Source organism: Podarcis filfolensis (genome assembly GCF_964270895.1).
Source record: "Podarcis filfolensis genome assembly, chromosome: 7".
NCBI lineage: Eukaryota > Metazoa > Chordata > Lepidosauria > Squamata > Lacertidae > Podarcis > Podarcis filfolensis.
The window spans coordinates 19,428,252-19,444,820 of record NC_139603.1 but is presented as its reverse complement, the minus strand read 5'-3'; the positions used below and the strand labels follow the sequence as shown (position 1 = coordinate 19,444,820).

The 16,569-nt window shown below is 42.0% G+C and overlaps 1 long non-coding RNA gene across 4 annotated transcripts in view; it reads right to left on the bottom strand.

Annotated features, from left to right (window-relative positions):
• Positions 1 to 14,038, bottom strand: part of LOC310767262 — a 31,215-nt gene extending 17,177 nt beyond the window's left edge. For 3 of the 4 annotated variants that reach the window (XR_014550811.1, XR_014550812.1, XR_014550813.1), the window contains exon 1: positions 13,899 to 14,038. This is a non-coding gene — a long non-coding RNA (uncharacterized lncRNA). Of the gene's footprint in view, positions 1 to 8,120; positions 8,470 to 13,898 lie in introns of those variants that run through there. The other variant, XR_014550814.1, reaches the window with a different exon arrangement.
• Positions 14,039 to 16,569: the final 2,531 nt, after the last annotated feature.

Here is a 16,569-nt window from a genome sequence, read left to right as displayed (position 1 = left end):
AATTTCCTTGGTTTGTAGAAATTAAACCTCCAGTTGTTGTGGTTTTTCTTTCAAAACACTGAACACACGAATGCACACACCACAGAAAGCAGTGGTATTTAAAACTTTTATTTATTCATTTATTGAATTCATATACTGCCCTATACCTGCAGGCCTCAGGGAGGTTCACAGAATAAAATCAAAATATAAAAGCACAAAATACATAATCAAAATAAAAACAACAACCTAATACCCCCCCAAAAAAATAAACACCCACGTGTAATTTGTGTGCTTGGCATAGTCTGGCCAAGAGATCATCTTATTTAGGTGCTCAACATTAACATTTGCAAAAAATAATAATTAAAAAAATCACCCTCCAAAAGTGGTTGTTTTCAGTTGTGGATCAAGCCTGCTCTGCAAGGTTTCTGCCCTCCTGTCCTCATTTTCTCCTTTTATCTTTATCTTGGTTCATTAGCCATGGAAGTGCGACATCCAGAAATTCATTACCAGCAAATAGATGTCTATCTGTGTGTTTGCTGGAAATGATATCTCAGGGAAAAGATCAGCACAGCTTCGCCAGCATATGCAATTACACTTGATAATTAGCTGTAGGCATTTGCATTTCATGTGAAACTAGTTAGCTCTTTTGTTCAAAGGTTAACACTCTAAATGACGTGTCCCAAACACACTTAACAATGCATTTAATTTAGATTAAACAGATTAATATGCGCTAAATAAATGTTAGCTTTTTTTTGCTTTTTTTTTTAGGGAGCGGGTGGCACTGTGATCTAAACCACTGGGCCTCTTGGGCTTGTCGATCAGAAGGTTGGCGGTTCGAATCCCTGTGATGGGGTGAGCTCCCGTTGCTCTGTCCCAGCTCCTGCCAACCGAGCAGTTTGAAAGCACTCCAGTGCAAGTAGATAAATAGGTACCGCTGTGGTGGGAAAGTAAAACGGCATTTCCGTGTGCTCTGGCACTTATCACAGTCCTCCGTGCACCAGAAGCAGTTTAGTCATGCTAGCCACATGACCTGGAAAGCTGTCTGTGGACAAACGCCGGCTCCCTCGGTCTGAAGTGAGATGAGTTCTGGACCCCATAGTCACGTTTGACTGGGTTTAACTGCCCAGGGGTCTTTTACCTTTTTTTAGCTTATTTTGAAGAACGTAGTCATTAAGTCTTAAGTGTGATGTCACACTCTGAAAGGAAACAGTGCAGCCAGTGGGATGAACGAGTTCAATTCCCGCTTTAAAGCATGGACTTGTGTCTGGAAAGAACCAAGCAATTGGCAGGTGTGTGTATAAGCCCTCAGTCATGAATCTTGTGGAAGAGAAGCAAACATAGCTCTCATGCAGAGGCATTCCATGTCCCAGAGGTTTTCAACCTTTTGGGGGGTCCGTGGCTCCCTTGACCAACTACATTCTTTTTGGGGCACCCCTGTAGGGTTCAGGAGCCCAGTTATGTCACCCCTTGCTTGCAGAGCTGGCAACCTCTCACCCCTTTTCAAACACCCTCCCTTGTGGAGTGCTCCCTCAGCCTCTTCTCCTCTCACTTGTCCTTGGGTTCCTCTCCTTTCTCCGGGTTCGATTCCCCGCTCCTCCACATGCAGCTGCTGGGTGCCCTTGGGCTAGTCACACTTCTCTGAAGTCTCTCGGCCCCACTCACCTCACAGAGTGTTTGTTGTGGGGGAGGAAGCGAAAGGAGAATGTTAGCCACTTTGAGACTTCTTCAGGTAGTGATAAAGTGGGATATCAAATCCAAATTCTTCTTCTTCTTCTTCTTCTTCTTCTTCTTCTTCTTCTTCTTCTTCTTCTTCTTCTTCTTCGGAGTCCTCTGGGCAGCTGCTGCTGTCGCCCCTGGTTTCTGAGCTGCCCCTCTGCCACAAAGAGAGGTGCCTCCTCACACTGCCCTACAGGGGCCTGGAACATGTTCGTCCATTCCCAAAATCAAGGGGCTGGCGAACTGGCTGGTTGGGCTCCCCCACCCGCTTGCTTGCTTACTTTGAGGCCTCCTCAGCTTCTGGCAACCAGTACCCTGTGACCATCCCCAGAGGCACCATTTGCCTGCAGAGCTTGTAGCCAGGACTGCTGAAACAAACAGCTGTGCAAGCCACTGGGAGGCAGAGATGGGAGAGGGCATCAGAGGAGGGAGGGAAGGAAAGAGGGACAGAGGCCAGTGTTGCCTGCAGCACCCGGCTACCATTCAAGGCACCCTGGATTTAGGAAAATGGATAGGGATTAAACTCTTCTCTCCACCTGTAATATATTAGCAAGAATTGCCACAGCACACTGGTTGAAAACCATTGCCATATATGGTACTGCCTTATCTGGAATTCACATTGAATTCAGCTTGCTTAATGTCCAGGATCAGCCCTGAGTGCTCACTGGAAGGACAGATCCTGAAGCTGAGGCTCCAATATTTTGGCCACCTCATGAGAAGAGAAGACTCCCTGGAAAAGACCCTGATGCTGGGAAAGATTGAGGGCACAAGGAGAAGGGGACGACGGAGGACAAGATGGTTGGACAGTGTTCTTGAAGCTACCAACATGAGTTTGACCAAACTGCTGGAGGCAGTGGAAGACAGGAGGACCTGGCACGCTCTGGTCCATGGGGTCACGAAGAGTCAGACACGTATAAACGACTAAACAAATGTCCAGGATTGCACTATATTTTAAGGGGGTGGGATGTCAAAAATCCTTCCAAATAAACAAATCTTTATCTTTTATCTTTTTTTATCTTTTTTTCTTTTTTTTTAAAAAAAAGATAGTGGCAATTGTAAGTTCCATACAATCGTAAATGCATCCCAGCAATGAACACCAGCTCATTACATTCTTTTTGTTCTACACTATTAGTTTATATGCTATTTGAAATGCATGGCCAAATTAAATGCCACTGAAATTTTATGTAAGAGGGGGAATCTTTTATGAATAATGGCATAAAGAATATTATCACTCAATCTGGAATTTTAGACTCCCATTTCCCATTTTAAAGCTGAAAAACTGCACCTGCGATAAAAAAACAAACTTTTTAGTACACACAAGAGCTCAAATGGTTGCTGGATTGCAGCAGCAAATGGATACAATGGTCTAGAAGCATTCCATTTGATGAGTCTCAAATGCCATACAAATAAGGAGCACCCTCTGTTAACATGAAAAGTATTCCATTACTGGGCCCAATGACTTGTTGAAAAGATTTCAGAAGCTCCAGGAATGGCTGTAACAAACAGATCGTTTTTAGGACTGACTTCGTAATTGAAGAGAGTTTTGCTGAGAAATAAAGCAGGCTTGCAGCAAGGTCAGAACATAGCAAAGCTTTAAGAGGGCCTGATTCATGAATACTGGGCCAAATGAAAACCGCTTAGGAATTCTGTGTAACAGGACATGGAGACGTTAATCACAGAAGAGATGTCCAGAACTTTGGGCAGACAAACCTGAACCTGGGAGATGAATCCTTTAGCTCAAACTTTTGGGGGTTCTAGAAATTATTATTCTTATTGGATTAATATACCGCCCTATACCCGGGGGTCTCAGGTGGGTTCACAGAATAAAATCAAGATATAAAACCACAAAATACCCAATAAAGATAAAAACAACAACCCAATAGCCCCCCCCCAATACATTTTAAGAGGGCATAGGCTACAAATCAGATCAACCAAAGGCCTGGTTAAAGAGGAACGTTTTTGCCTGGCGCCTAAAGGTGTATAATGAAGGCACCAGATGAACGTCCCTGGGGAGAGCATTTTACAGACGGGGAGCCACTGCAGAGAAGGCCCTTTCTCATGTTACCACCCTCTGGACCTCTCGAGGAGGGGGAACACAAAGGGGGGCCTCAGAAGATGATCTCAGGGTCCAGGTAAGTTCATATGGAAAGAGACGGTCCTTGGGGTATTGCAGTCCTGAGCCCTTTAAGGCTTTATAGGTCAAAACTAGCACTTTGAATTGGGTCCGGAAACTAATTGGTAGCCAGTGCAGTCAGACCAGGATTGGTATAATATGCTCAAACCGTCTTGCTCCGGTGAGCAACCCGGCCGCTGAATTCTGCACCATAAATGGTTTGTCAATAGGTTTAAGTCAAGACACCCCCCCCAAAAAAGTCCTTATTTTAGATCTGATTATTGCACAGCTGTGGGGCAGGGGAAAGGGGTTGAAGAGAGACTTTTAATTTGTTTGTGTGAGTGTGCAGGAATGTTCCAGAGACCTTGCTGGAGTGTGCGGAGATTAAGGGTCTGCAGCTACAGAGGATGCATGCTTACATTAGACCCACATATTTCCCTGTTAATAGCTCATAAGATATAGTTCTGATGTGACAGCATTTCAGTCAATTTCTTCACACCCCACAGCTAATGAATTGGAGTGGGTGGATTGCAATTATGGTGACACTACATTGTTTCTTTGTTTCACTAGATGCTACCAGGGAAATGTATTGGGAAACTGAAAACTAGGGGCAGCTATAATGTTTTAGAGGGGTTAAGTTTGGTATCAAGAGGAACTTTGAGAATTACTGATATACAGACCCAACAAAACAGGAGCAGTTGCTATGAAATAAAAAAGAAGCCAAGCAATCTAGACTATGGGATACCCCTGTAGAAAGTGAGGAAAATAGTTTAAAGAAAAGACAACTACGGGCATCAATACTTACATTGATCCCAGCTGCTGGCCTGGAACAACCAAGGTGAAACGAAATTCAGTTACAGAATTAAACAATTGTACTAATCTCATTTCTTGCAACCCCAATAAGTCCACTTAACCCCCCTTTTTACAGTCTGAGTCTGCAATCCATCTCTCTTTGCAAGGAAACCTTTCCGAGAGCTGTCGAAATGGCCAAGTCTTTGTATTCAAATCCAGACTCTCAAACGAGAGAGAAAAAGACAGCAAGCCTTCACAGGAAGCAAATGTATGCAGAGGAAATAGCAAAATCATTTTGGATCTCGCTGAGGTACATAGGTTTTGATGTAAATTTGACAAGTAAATCACTTTGTATCTATATAAGGGAAATTGGAGTGTCAAATACATAGACATTGTGCTATGTCTGAAACGAGGAGAACAATCACATAGTCCCTAAACAGTTTAGAAATATACTCATAGCAGAGAGTAACTTAGATTCTATTCAAATGAGAACAAGCCTAGATAATATTTGGCTGTTGATGGATGGCAACAGTAAAAAGACAAGCATGAATGTCTGGTTGATTTTGGTCAATTTGGGGGACCAAAAGACTTTGCAGGCAATATAAGGTAATTGTGATCTATCTGGAAATGGAAAAACACATGTGCCTGCACGTACAAACTTTTATAGAAATATATTTATTTCTATTCCCCCAAAAGGCCAGAATATACAGTTTAAACTGTAGTGGATGAAAGAGCAAAAATTGCAATTTCAGGCGTCACTTATTTTTATTTTGGAGCAAATGAAAAAGAATACAGCAGAAGAGCATGCATTATGTAAATCAAGTACACTCTTTATACGAAAGCTCATTACCACAAAGTGATATTAAGGATATTTGGAGGAAATAAGTATAAATGTGTCTATCATCAGGGTAACTTTTGACGGTTTTAAGGAATGGGTAGAGTGCTAGAAAACAGTGTTCCATGCAAATTTTAAAATTAAAATGTCACAAAATGTTGATTGTGGAATTCAATTTCACTGAGTTATACAGAACTTATATTGGCGTTAAATTGCTGTCTGTGTGACTCGTGGGAAATGTTGTCAATTTGTCAGTTCACCTGGCTTCTTTAAAAAGGGGAAAATATACCTGACCTTAGAGTTCTTATTTGACAGCAGTTATTATCAAGCACATTGAGTTCTTAAATGTGGCAGTGATGAAAATGGACAAAATGTTTCGCCAGGGATTCTAAATCCAGAGATCAATGCAGGCAACACACACACACACACACACACACACACACACACACAAATTCCTGGATATAGGACAATGGATAGGGATTAAACCCTTTTCTCCACCCATAATATATTGGCAAGAATTGCTACTTATAGCTGTTGTTGACATCCATCTGTCTCAAGAGACAATTGACTGTGCCTCTGGGAAAGAAGTCAAACCATTGGTGAATCACAGCACTGTTGTAGTCCTGTGCTCCCAGCAATGGCCAACCAGCCAAGTCTCAGGGGGGAACGTGCTTGGAGGCAGAGTCCATATGAAAGGTTGAGTCCAGTCCTGAGGTCAGGAGTATCTCAGTACACGTAGTCAGATGATCCAGGGGTCAAGAAAGTCGAGGGTCCAAGGTCACAAGAAGCAGCAAGGTCTGGCCAGGAACTACAAATGTTGTTTCCAGCAACTGACTGAGGCTGGAAACCCTGCTGAAGAAAGCTGAAGTCATCTGGTTCACATCAGGAGTAAGAAGGCTAATCAGCAGTAGGTGGAGTCACTTTGCCTTCTGCTCCTTCAGGCTGCTGCTCAGCAGGTGAAGCCAACTCCTGGCCCATGACAAGTGCCTGCTGTTGCTGCAGAGACTGTAACTCACAACTCTTGCATGGTTTTTGCTACATTAGCAGCACCAAAGTGACCTCTGTGGGGCGTAAGCCTCGGCAGCGAATATGGAAGTCCTAGGTTGCCCAGATGATGACCTCACTGATGTGGTCCAAAAGAAAGCAGAGTGATATATTTGCTTCCAGCTTGTCTGCAGGGGTTGCAAGGAGGTGTTACAAGACACCATCCAACCGCCTTAAATATCCCAGACTCCTCTCTTTCTTTCACACACAAGCTTCTCCTTTCCCATCCCATCCTATCCAGGCTGTTACTTCCATGCAAGTCCCCCACCATACATGACATTCAGCAACTACAGATCAATAGAATCTATGCCATCCACTGGAGAGTATGAAAATGCCATATATACAGAGCAAACAACTCAAGTAAAATAGTCAAGCCACCCATGATGTGCCTTATATCATCAATATATCATTCCATTGGCTCCTCTGTGAGGCCTCCTCTCCCCTCAACTCTGGTTTGGGGGCAGCCATTACATCAGACAGCCTCAGCAGAGCTTACCAATGGCTCTACTGTGACAGGCACTTCTTGGCAAGTTCACAGCCCCATCCAAGTCTCCGAAATTTTGATATGAAAAGTTGGTCATCCTAGGCTCTTTTTTGTTTTGTTTTTACATTCCAAAAATAAGCTGACTTCCTCCATCGGGTTCTTGCAACTTGCCTGCATCGCTCTCATTTGCCAATTCCCAAGGCACTGTGAATATTAAAATAAAATTGTCGGTCTTGTACAAACATAATTCTAAAAGAAACAGAGCTTCCCCTTAGCGCATCCTCGATACTTACCAGCCAGGTCTACATTTGAGAAACAAAGCAGATTAAAAGAACTGCTTCTGGCTTCCATCTGTGGCAGTCTTCCTTTTGATTACACCATCAATCCTGCTCAGTCAAACGGCTGGCAAAAAGTAATATGAAACCCATTCCAAAAGAAGTTATAGAGAGAGGCATAGCTACATGATAGCAGTTATATAAAAAAAATCATATTTGTTGCTTAGAGCCATCTCTCCTTCTGTAGTCTCTCCAAATGTTTTATAAAATTAGATCATGTAAAAAGTAAATGCATTTATTGAGACTCTGGATGTGGCAGAATTAATATCCATATTTATCTTAAGTAAGCCTTGCCTTTTTTATTACAAGTTCTCAAGCTGCCTTCAAATTGTTAGTTCCACCCAAGAACAACTAAACGTGAAAACTGGCGCATTACATTAAGAGGATAAAATCAATTTCAGATTATTTCCCATAGAGTGATGAAACTGCCCCATGTCTTTGTTGCATAAATATTACATCCCATAAATATTTATGGAAAATAATGAGTGTTTTCACATCTTCTGACTTCTATGTTTCTACTCAATTTGCACAAATGAATCAGATTTTTCTTGGGAAATCTTAGTGGAAGGATATCAGATGCAATCTTTTGGCTGAATTATTATTGTCATTATCAATGCGACAATTTCTTCTTCATGTTTCATTTCACCCATTTGTTTTATATGCAGAGAATACATGCCATTGAATACTAGAAAGGATCGTAGTCCTTAAGTATGAGTAAAATGTCTTAACCCAGATCCTTTGATCTTGGAAGATTAATGACAACTATGTGATCACTGGCCAGAGGCCCAAAATATCATGGAAGGTTGTACCCATAACTCCTACCAGCATAAAGAAGACCAGCCTACTCCAGCTAGGCGGACCACCAGATATAATGAGCTTGCTTCGCCTTCCCTCATAGGGAGATAAGAGGTTCAGCAACTCTGTGGGAGCAGAAGAAATATGGAAGACAAACTTGGTCCCAGGCACTGACCAGAGGGCCAACAACTTCTGGAAGACTAAAACCCCATACTGACAGGAAAGCCGTCAAGGGGCATTTCAGCTGACCCTAAACTGGATATAAGTATCTTTAGAAAAACTAATTCAAACCTTTGCTGGAGATGTAAAGAATCTGAGGGGACAATGTGCCACATGTGGTGGGAATGTAAAAAGATAAAGAACTTTTGGGGAATGATTTATAATGAGCTAAAAGAAGAAGTTTAAATTAACTTTCATCCAAAAAAAAAAAAACCAAAAAAAAAACCAGAAGCCTTCCTTTTAGGTATTATGGCTGCAGACATTCTGAAGGAATGGAGGAGGGTTTTTATGTATGCAACCACTGCCGCGAGAATGCTGATAGCCAAATGGTGGAAAGGAGATAAAATACCAACTAAATTGGAATGGCAGGAGAAATTATTTGATTATGTAGAATTGGCAAAGATGACAGGAAAAATTAGGAACCAGAGAGACCAAAAGTTCAAGAAAGAATGGGATATAGACAGATTATATTTAAAAGAACATTGTTCCCATATGAAATCTTTGACATGCTTTGATTAACTTCTGCAATACCATATGCTATAAAGATTATAGATAATTTATGATAAGTTAAATGTCATACGTTATGCCTTTACCAAGGAAATGAAGGACCCATGCTGAGGAAGATGGAAGTCTTAATGCATGGAAGAACTTTATTCTATATGTCAAATTTTCTTTGTATTGGATGTGTTTCCTTTTTTTCTTTTTGTGGTGAATGGATGCAATATTTAAAATCAATGTAGAAAAATAAAAAATAAAAATGCACCTCTTGACTCTGGCATTCTCAAACAGATTTCCCTCCTTTATCTTTCCTCTCTCTTTAGTGTCTGGTGAACATCCTGTGTCTGGGTTGAGAAAAGGCTCCAAATTTATTCTGGTACCTAATTTTGCATCTGATCTATTTGCCAACACAAGCATGCCCCTATCTGTGGCTGATAATCAGTCCTGGGGAGAAGAAAAGTTTCCTTTCTAATTAGCACTGCCTCCAATAGTAACCTGACCACAGATATCAGTGGAAAAATGATTGAGTGCCGACAAAATTAGAGCCCAAACAGGGCTGCCCAGAAACAAATGAGGGAGATATCAATCTGCTTAAGTGAACCCGGATGCATGCAGAAGCACAAAACGTTAGACGGCGTAGCCCAAGTATCTCATTTATGGGCTACTTTATAAATCCTGTCAGAACAAATTTCGGGGGAGGGGGATTCACATTCTCCCTGCCAATGTGAAAATATCCACATTTGCTTTAAACACACACATTGTAGTGCAAAACATCAGGAGGGCATATATCTGGTCACACTATTAAGGAGTAATGTGACTCCTTCTGGCAGCTTATTTGAGCTGCCATGAAAAGGTAGCAAGTGGCTATTTTTAAATTATTTTATTTTCACTACCTGGGAGCGAGAGAATTGCTTGGGCAATTTTTCTGCCAAATGTGCCAACATAATTTAATCAGCCCTGAGGACCATGCACTTTGACTTTGAGGTGGTGATGGTACCATTTGATAGTCCATTTCTGGCAAGAAACTGTCTTGAGATGGCCATGGGTGGGCCACAAGTTCTCCATTTCTGTCTCCACCTCCATCATTCAGCTCCGAGGGCCTTTGGTGGTTCACTCACTGTGAGAAGCGAAGTTACAGGGAACCAGGCAGAGGGCCTTCTCGGTTGTGGTGCCCACCCTGTGGAATGCCCTCCCATCAGATGTCAAGGAAATAAACAACTATCTGACTTTTAGAAGACACTTGAAGACAGCCCTGTTTAGGGAAGTTTTTAATGTCTGATGTTTTATTGTATTTTAATATTTTGTTGGAAACCACCCAGAGTGGTTGGGGAGACCCAGCCAGATGGGGCGGGGTATTAATAATAATAATAATAATAATAATAATAATAATAATAATAATAATAATAATCCTTACAACTGATCTATAAATCTCTCATTCTTTTCTGTGCTTGCCTTTTCCATTTCAAGTAGAATGCAGGTTCTCATTTCTGCTTTTCAGAAAGTGACAAGCAGCTGTTGGTTCTGAAGTAGGTTAAATATGTGTGCATTGGTAAAGTGCAAAATATCTCAAAGACATTTAAAAACTGGTCATTAACAATGTTAATAAAGGAATTCCACTACAGGGTAGGGGAAAGGCGATGTTATAAGATCTGTAGATAGAGATCCCAGTGCTCCGAATTCTCACCCTCTTAGTCTGGACTAAAATTATTCATCTTGCTCAGCTGGTCTTCCAGTATCTAAACAGTGGTTGATTAGGGAAGTAGAATGGATTTTGGTTACTATGGAAATGGAGGTTCACAAATTTGCCTTTGATTAAACCAAACTCATTAAAAATACAATTAAGATTGTCAGAACCATCTACCATTCAAAGTATTTTAATTGATTAATCATGTGTTTTTTTTAAAAAATAAAAAACAGATTAAATCAATTAAATGAAATTAAGTACCAATTTGCATCGTGGCACATTTAACAAATAAAAGATACCACTCATTATCAACTAAACTTTAATTAATTAAGGCTCATGGGTGGTCTGCAGGCAGGTTTCCGGGTCATGTGGCCAGCATGACTAAAACACTTCTGATGCAACAGAACACCGTGATGGAAACCAGAGCACACGGAAACACTGTTTACCTTCCTGCTGGAATGATATCTATTTGTCTCCTTGCGCTGGCATGCTTTTGAACTGCTGGGTTGGCAGAAGCTGGGACAGAGAAATGGGAGCTCACCCCCTTGTGGGTATTTGAACTGCTGACCTTCTGATTGGCAAGCTCAAGATGCTCAGTGGTTTAGACCACAGCGCCACACTCCCTTGGCCTAAAAGCGAGATGAGTGCCACAATCCCATAGTTGCTTTTGACTGGATTTAACCGTCCAGGGATCCTTTACCTCACCTTTTTTTACCACGGGTGGTGCCATGGGAGAGCATCAGGCAAGCACCTCCAAAGTGCCCTGAGAGCACCCACCCCAAGGAGGATAAACAGCCAGTAGTTTAATTGTTTATTGACGAAGAAGGGGGCAGATGGAATTCTACCAGTCTGCCCCTCTCGGGAACCCTTTCTTCCTCCATTCCTAGTGTGTCCTGCACCTCTTCCTCTAGCCCTAGCTCATGCCCCACATTCTGCATCTCCTCCCTGTGTCTTGCATAATCAATGGCTGGAAGAGATTTGGGGTTGCTGCAATCTCTCCAGAGCACCCTCAGTCCCCAAGGGAGTAAGTAGTTTATTTCGTCATTGATAAAGCACACACTTACAAGCCGGACTGTTGGCACAACCGCGTGACCATGCCTCCACTGAAACTGAAGTACTCCTGCCTGATAGGGCATTCACAAACAAGCTGTGACTTCTCCTATGCAGAAGTCGCCTCTGTTTCTGCCCCTTCAAGCCCTTCCTGGTCCTGAAAGACAGCCTGGGATGGGATGGAGGGGATTCTACCACCCCACCCCTCTCAGTTGGCTTGTCTTCCTCTGCTCCTAGAGCATCCTGCACCTTCTCCCCAGTCTCCAACTGCTTTGACTCTTCCTCTTCCTCCAGCCATGGCTCCTGCCTTGCAAGAGGCACAAAACCCAATAAATTACTGATCCCTTCCCTTGAGTCAGCCTCTGCCTTGCTCCCCACCTCTGCTACTCACTCATCAGAGCCCTGCCAGTCCCTCACAGCAAACAAGGAACTCACATGCTGGATTCCTATCTGACATATTTTATTTTTCTTTCAGCGATCTTCACATGTGGAACACCTAGAAATAAATGCTGCCCCTTTTATGCACTCCCAGATTTTATTTCCTGATGCAGCCACCACTAATGATGAAATCCTAATCCCACTTACCTAAGATCCATTGAATTCAGTTGGACTATATACGGTTAGGATTGCACTGCAATTCCCAAAACCGATTAAATCTTATAATTTTTAAAAGCAGTAACAGTTAAAGGAAATAAACACAGGTGTACTGAAATTTCAAATTTCACATATTCAAGGATATTGGATATCCCTATGGTGGATTCTATAGTTTTATTGGTACATTTCACTTTCCCAGGACTTTAGAAGACAATGAAGTATTCCCTTTTATTCCATCTGCATGTAGATAAGGATTGCTCAGCATTTACCTCTAAACACATTTTTACAACACAATTTAATTGTCCTATTACTAACTGTACTAGCAACATTTCGTGAAGCTAAATTTTATCACCCTTTTTTATTTCTTTCCAATATCAATGCTTCTTGCTTGATTACATAAAATGTATGTTACCATTTCCGTAAATAAGTTTAATATGTAATCGTGCGTGCTTTCCACCCCAAATTTAACAGGAGAGAACATAGCAGCAAACAGTATAAGATGTAGTCCCAGAAATCCCAAGATCAAGTCTCACAACAACCACAGATTCACTAAGGGAGCAATCCTATACACAAGAAGCCATCATAAAGCAATCTGGCATAAACTGGTGTAAACTTACAGCAGATACAAATTTCGGATAAATTCAAGTTGAGTTTAAAATAAAGAATGATAAGAAAGAAGTTGCCCATTGATTTTTAGATCAACCTAGAACAGGCATACATGTCACCTGGTCACAGTCTTTCTTACTGGGGTGAGATATATTGAATTTCTGTTTCAATTATGGTAGTTATTTCTAAATGTGCATCCATATATAAAATTGCAAATTTCATGTGAATGCACTCGCTCTCTTTGGGTGAAGAGTAGATGGCCACAAAGAAACACAGGCAACAAAAAGCCATGACAAATAGGAAACCTCCGCTTACTGTGAAAGCATCATTCAGCACCTTCCTTCAGGGCTGTTCTGTTCTGTAAGGGTGGGGAATGCTGCAACATCTGTAGTTTTCAAGCCACTTGGCTCTCTATCCTCCCTCTAGCTCCTGCTGGCTCCATCATCATCTGCTTCCCAACTTTCTGCTCCTTTAGGAAGCCAGCAGAATGAGTTTAAATCCTCCACTGCCTTCCTTTGCATTCCCTTATGTCAGGGACTGAGCAGTGGAGGAGATCCCCATCTTGACCCTTCCAGGGAGGAGGAAGAGGAAGACAATATAGATTTACAACAGGGGGTTGAGGGAGGGGAAATCATGGGAAATCATGGGATAGGAGGAGCAGACAGAGCCGGAGCAGCAGCTGGCTGACACATCATCATTAGAAAGCATTCCAGACCCACCATCTCCCAGAACCTGGCGGGCCCTAAAAGTAGAGGAGCAAAGAGCTCAAAGTCTTCTTCTTTGTGGTACAGGAATTCAATAATATGAAGCACCCATCATTCCTATGCTGGACCACAAAGCTATCTTCCTAGCCCCCTCACTTTTAAAGCTTAGATCCTCACCATACTCATCCAAATCTTATTCCTGGTTCCTTATCTTCTCCTTTGTTACTTTTTTTCAAATACAGAGAAAAAGCTGCTATAGAGTTGAGAAAGGAAATGTGGTTGTATGAATCAGTCCCAAAGTCACACATAAAGTTGATTATTTGATGGGTACAGGGTTATGAATGTATATCTATTGGCCTCAACTTGATGGGTTGCCAACTGGCAAACCAATCTAAAACTTTCCCCCCAATTGTAAAAGTTAATATATCCCCAAATAAAACTATTCATCACCTGTTATGGAGATCCATCTTGACAGGGCTGAGATGCAGTCTGACTGTTAACTGTTTCTGGCTTTGCCAAGACTTAAAGCATATCCTCTTTGTGACATCACACATGACATCAGAATGGCCTGTTTGCATTCAACCTAGACTATCTCCATGCCAACAGCAATGGCCAGTAAATGTCTGCAACCAGGTAACCATCAGCCTGACTACCCATTTTGTTGCTATCTAGACTATTGGATGTTTATTTTTTGCTCTCATAATCAAAGCCTGAAGAAGAGCTTTGTATAATCTGAAAACTGGCTTCCACTGTTAAAGAAAATTAATTTTCAGAGACTGGGCAGAGGAGGAATGGTGGAGACCGTCTCCCCATCCTGACTCTTCCAGGGAGGAGGAAGAGGAAGACAGCATAGTTTTACAACAGGGGTTTGAGGGAGATAGCAGCTCAGAGGCAGATGAGGGGGAAAGTTCAGAAATCATGGGAGAGTCAGACCAACACCTGACTGACATGTTTTCCTTATTAAGCTTTCCAGACCCTCCATCTCCCAGAACCTGGCAAGCCTTAAAAGTAGGAGAGCAAAGAGCTCAAAGACAGAGGGCACTTAGTGGCACCCATAGAGGAGGTGATGATGATGGTGAATGAGGAAGTGGGAGACAATTGGAGATTCACTTGGCACAACACCATTATCCAAGAGGCTGGGATCTATAGCCTCTCTCTGTAAAGTTTATAATAAAAAAGGATGGTCGGAAACTTTTCCTTGTCTTTATACACTCCTGGGCAACCAGCCAGGAGCCTGTGACAGCATCCTGACAATTTACTTGGTGTTCAGCTGCCAGTTCTTCTCAGTGGCATCCTGAAGCTAAGTCGTCTGGGTATATCTGCCTAGGCTGTTACTTCACTGGGTCAATGCTCTCCATGTGAGGTCAGTGGGGCTGGCCTACCCATTGGTTTGGTTTGGCATGGCATGGAGAAGATGGGGACGCAAGGGCAGGGCTTTGCAATATAGGTAGAATAAACCATGGCTGGCAAAATAAATACTGTGGTACCTTGGTTCCTTAACAGCTTAGCTGTTGAACAAATCAGCTTCCGAATTCTGCAAATGCGGAAGTAAGTGTTCTGGTTTGTGAATGTTTTTAGGAAGCCGAATGTCCGACGTGGCTTATGTGGCTTCCAACTGAGTGCAGGAAGCTCCTGCAGCCAATCGGAAGCCGTGCCTTGGTTTTTGAACAGTTTCAGGAGTTGAACGGACTCCCAAAATGGATTAAGTTTGAGAACCAAAGTATCACTGTAAAGCTATAGATGCCTTTGGAAGTGCCATCACAACTTTCCAAATCTATGTGTAATTTCTGTGCTCGTCTCTGATCTCTTATTAACAGAAATGGCAATCTTCAATATTATGTCAGTAAGATTAAACAACCTATTAAATTGTCCCTGGATTTTATTTTATTTTATTTGAAACCTTTTTTAAAGGTGGGGGCAGAAAACATCTTTGTGTGTTTATTTTCAGCGAGATAAGCACGTTTAGCACAATAAATTAGAATGCAACGGATGGGCAAAAATCACATCATCTTTTTCTCGATATCACTGTGCAGCCAGTGGTCCATTTCAGAGCACCTTAATGGCTGACAAGTTCAGTGAGCAAAAATTCCTTTTAGAAGAATGTACTTCTAAATGTGTCGACATTTAGTGTCTTCCATGACTGAATATTAATCATAGCTAATCTCTCAAAATTACATACTTTATTCTTTCCTGATTTACAGTCTCTCTTCAAACCCCAAGATTAAAAGCATTTACTCTCATGGTTCTGTAGTGTAATGACATCATTATAAAGCAGAAGGGAAATGTTTTCATTGCGGAGTTGTCATTAAATTGTGCTGATGAAGGATAATACATGGATTGCATAGGAATTTGTCATTAGAAGTGTGTTTAACTACTATTGGGGGCTGCACAGTTTCTTATTTTTGTCTGTGGAAAATGCAGCAGTCTAAAAAAGTGAATGCTGAAGATGGAACTCATCGAAACTGCTGCATTACATGATGCTCATTTCTGCTGAAGAAACACAAACCCAGTTCTGCTTTTAACCTGGGATACGGACATTATACCTTTGGTAGCTGAATGAATGGGCAAACCACGCCACAGCATGCTCGCATCATGTAATGCAGGCCTTCCATTCCTGATTCTCCTCTCTGACCATCCTTGCCAACCTTTGTGCCCCCCCAAAACCCCCTTCCCATCCCCTCTCCAACTCCTGAAACACACCTTCTCATTCCTCTCCTATCAGTCAGCTGGAACAGCAATGCATGGACAGAGAACTGAAAGGAGATTTTGCAATTGCAGGAGCCCTTAGGAGAACATCTCTGAGGATCCCTTGAGTTTAGTGAATCCTGATGCTACTTCAAAAAATAAATAAATCAGGGTGACACAGAAGGAAGGAGAGAAAAGGAAAACCTCCCTTTAGCCATCTCCTGACATAGGAATGGGGGAGAAACACAATTCCATTCCTAATTTGCTTTTTCTGAAACAATATAGCCATTCTTTAAAATTCACACTTTTTTTGAATTTTGCAACACAGTTCTCCAACCAGGTATGTGCATACAAAACTGTATCTAGTATTCTAAAGCAGGGTTTCCCAAAATTGTGTCTCCAGCTGCTGTAGGACTACAACTCCCATCATCCCTAG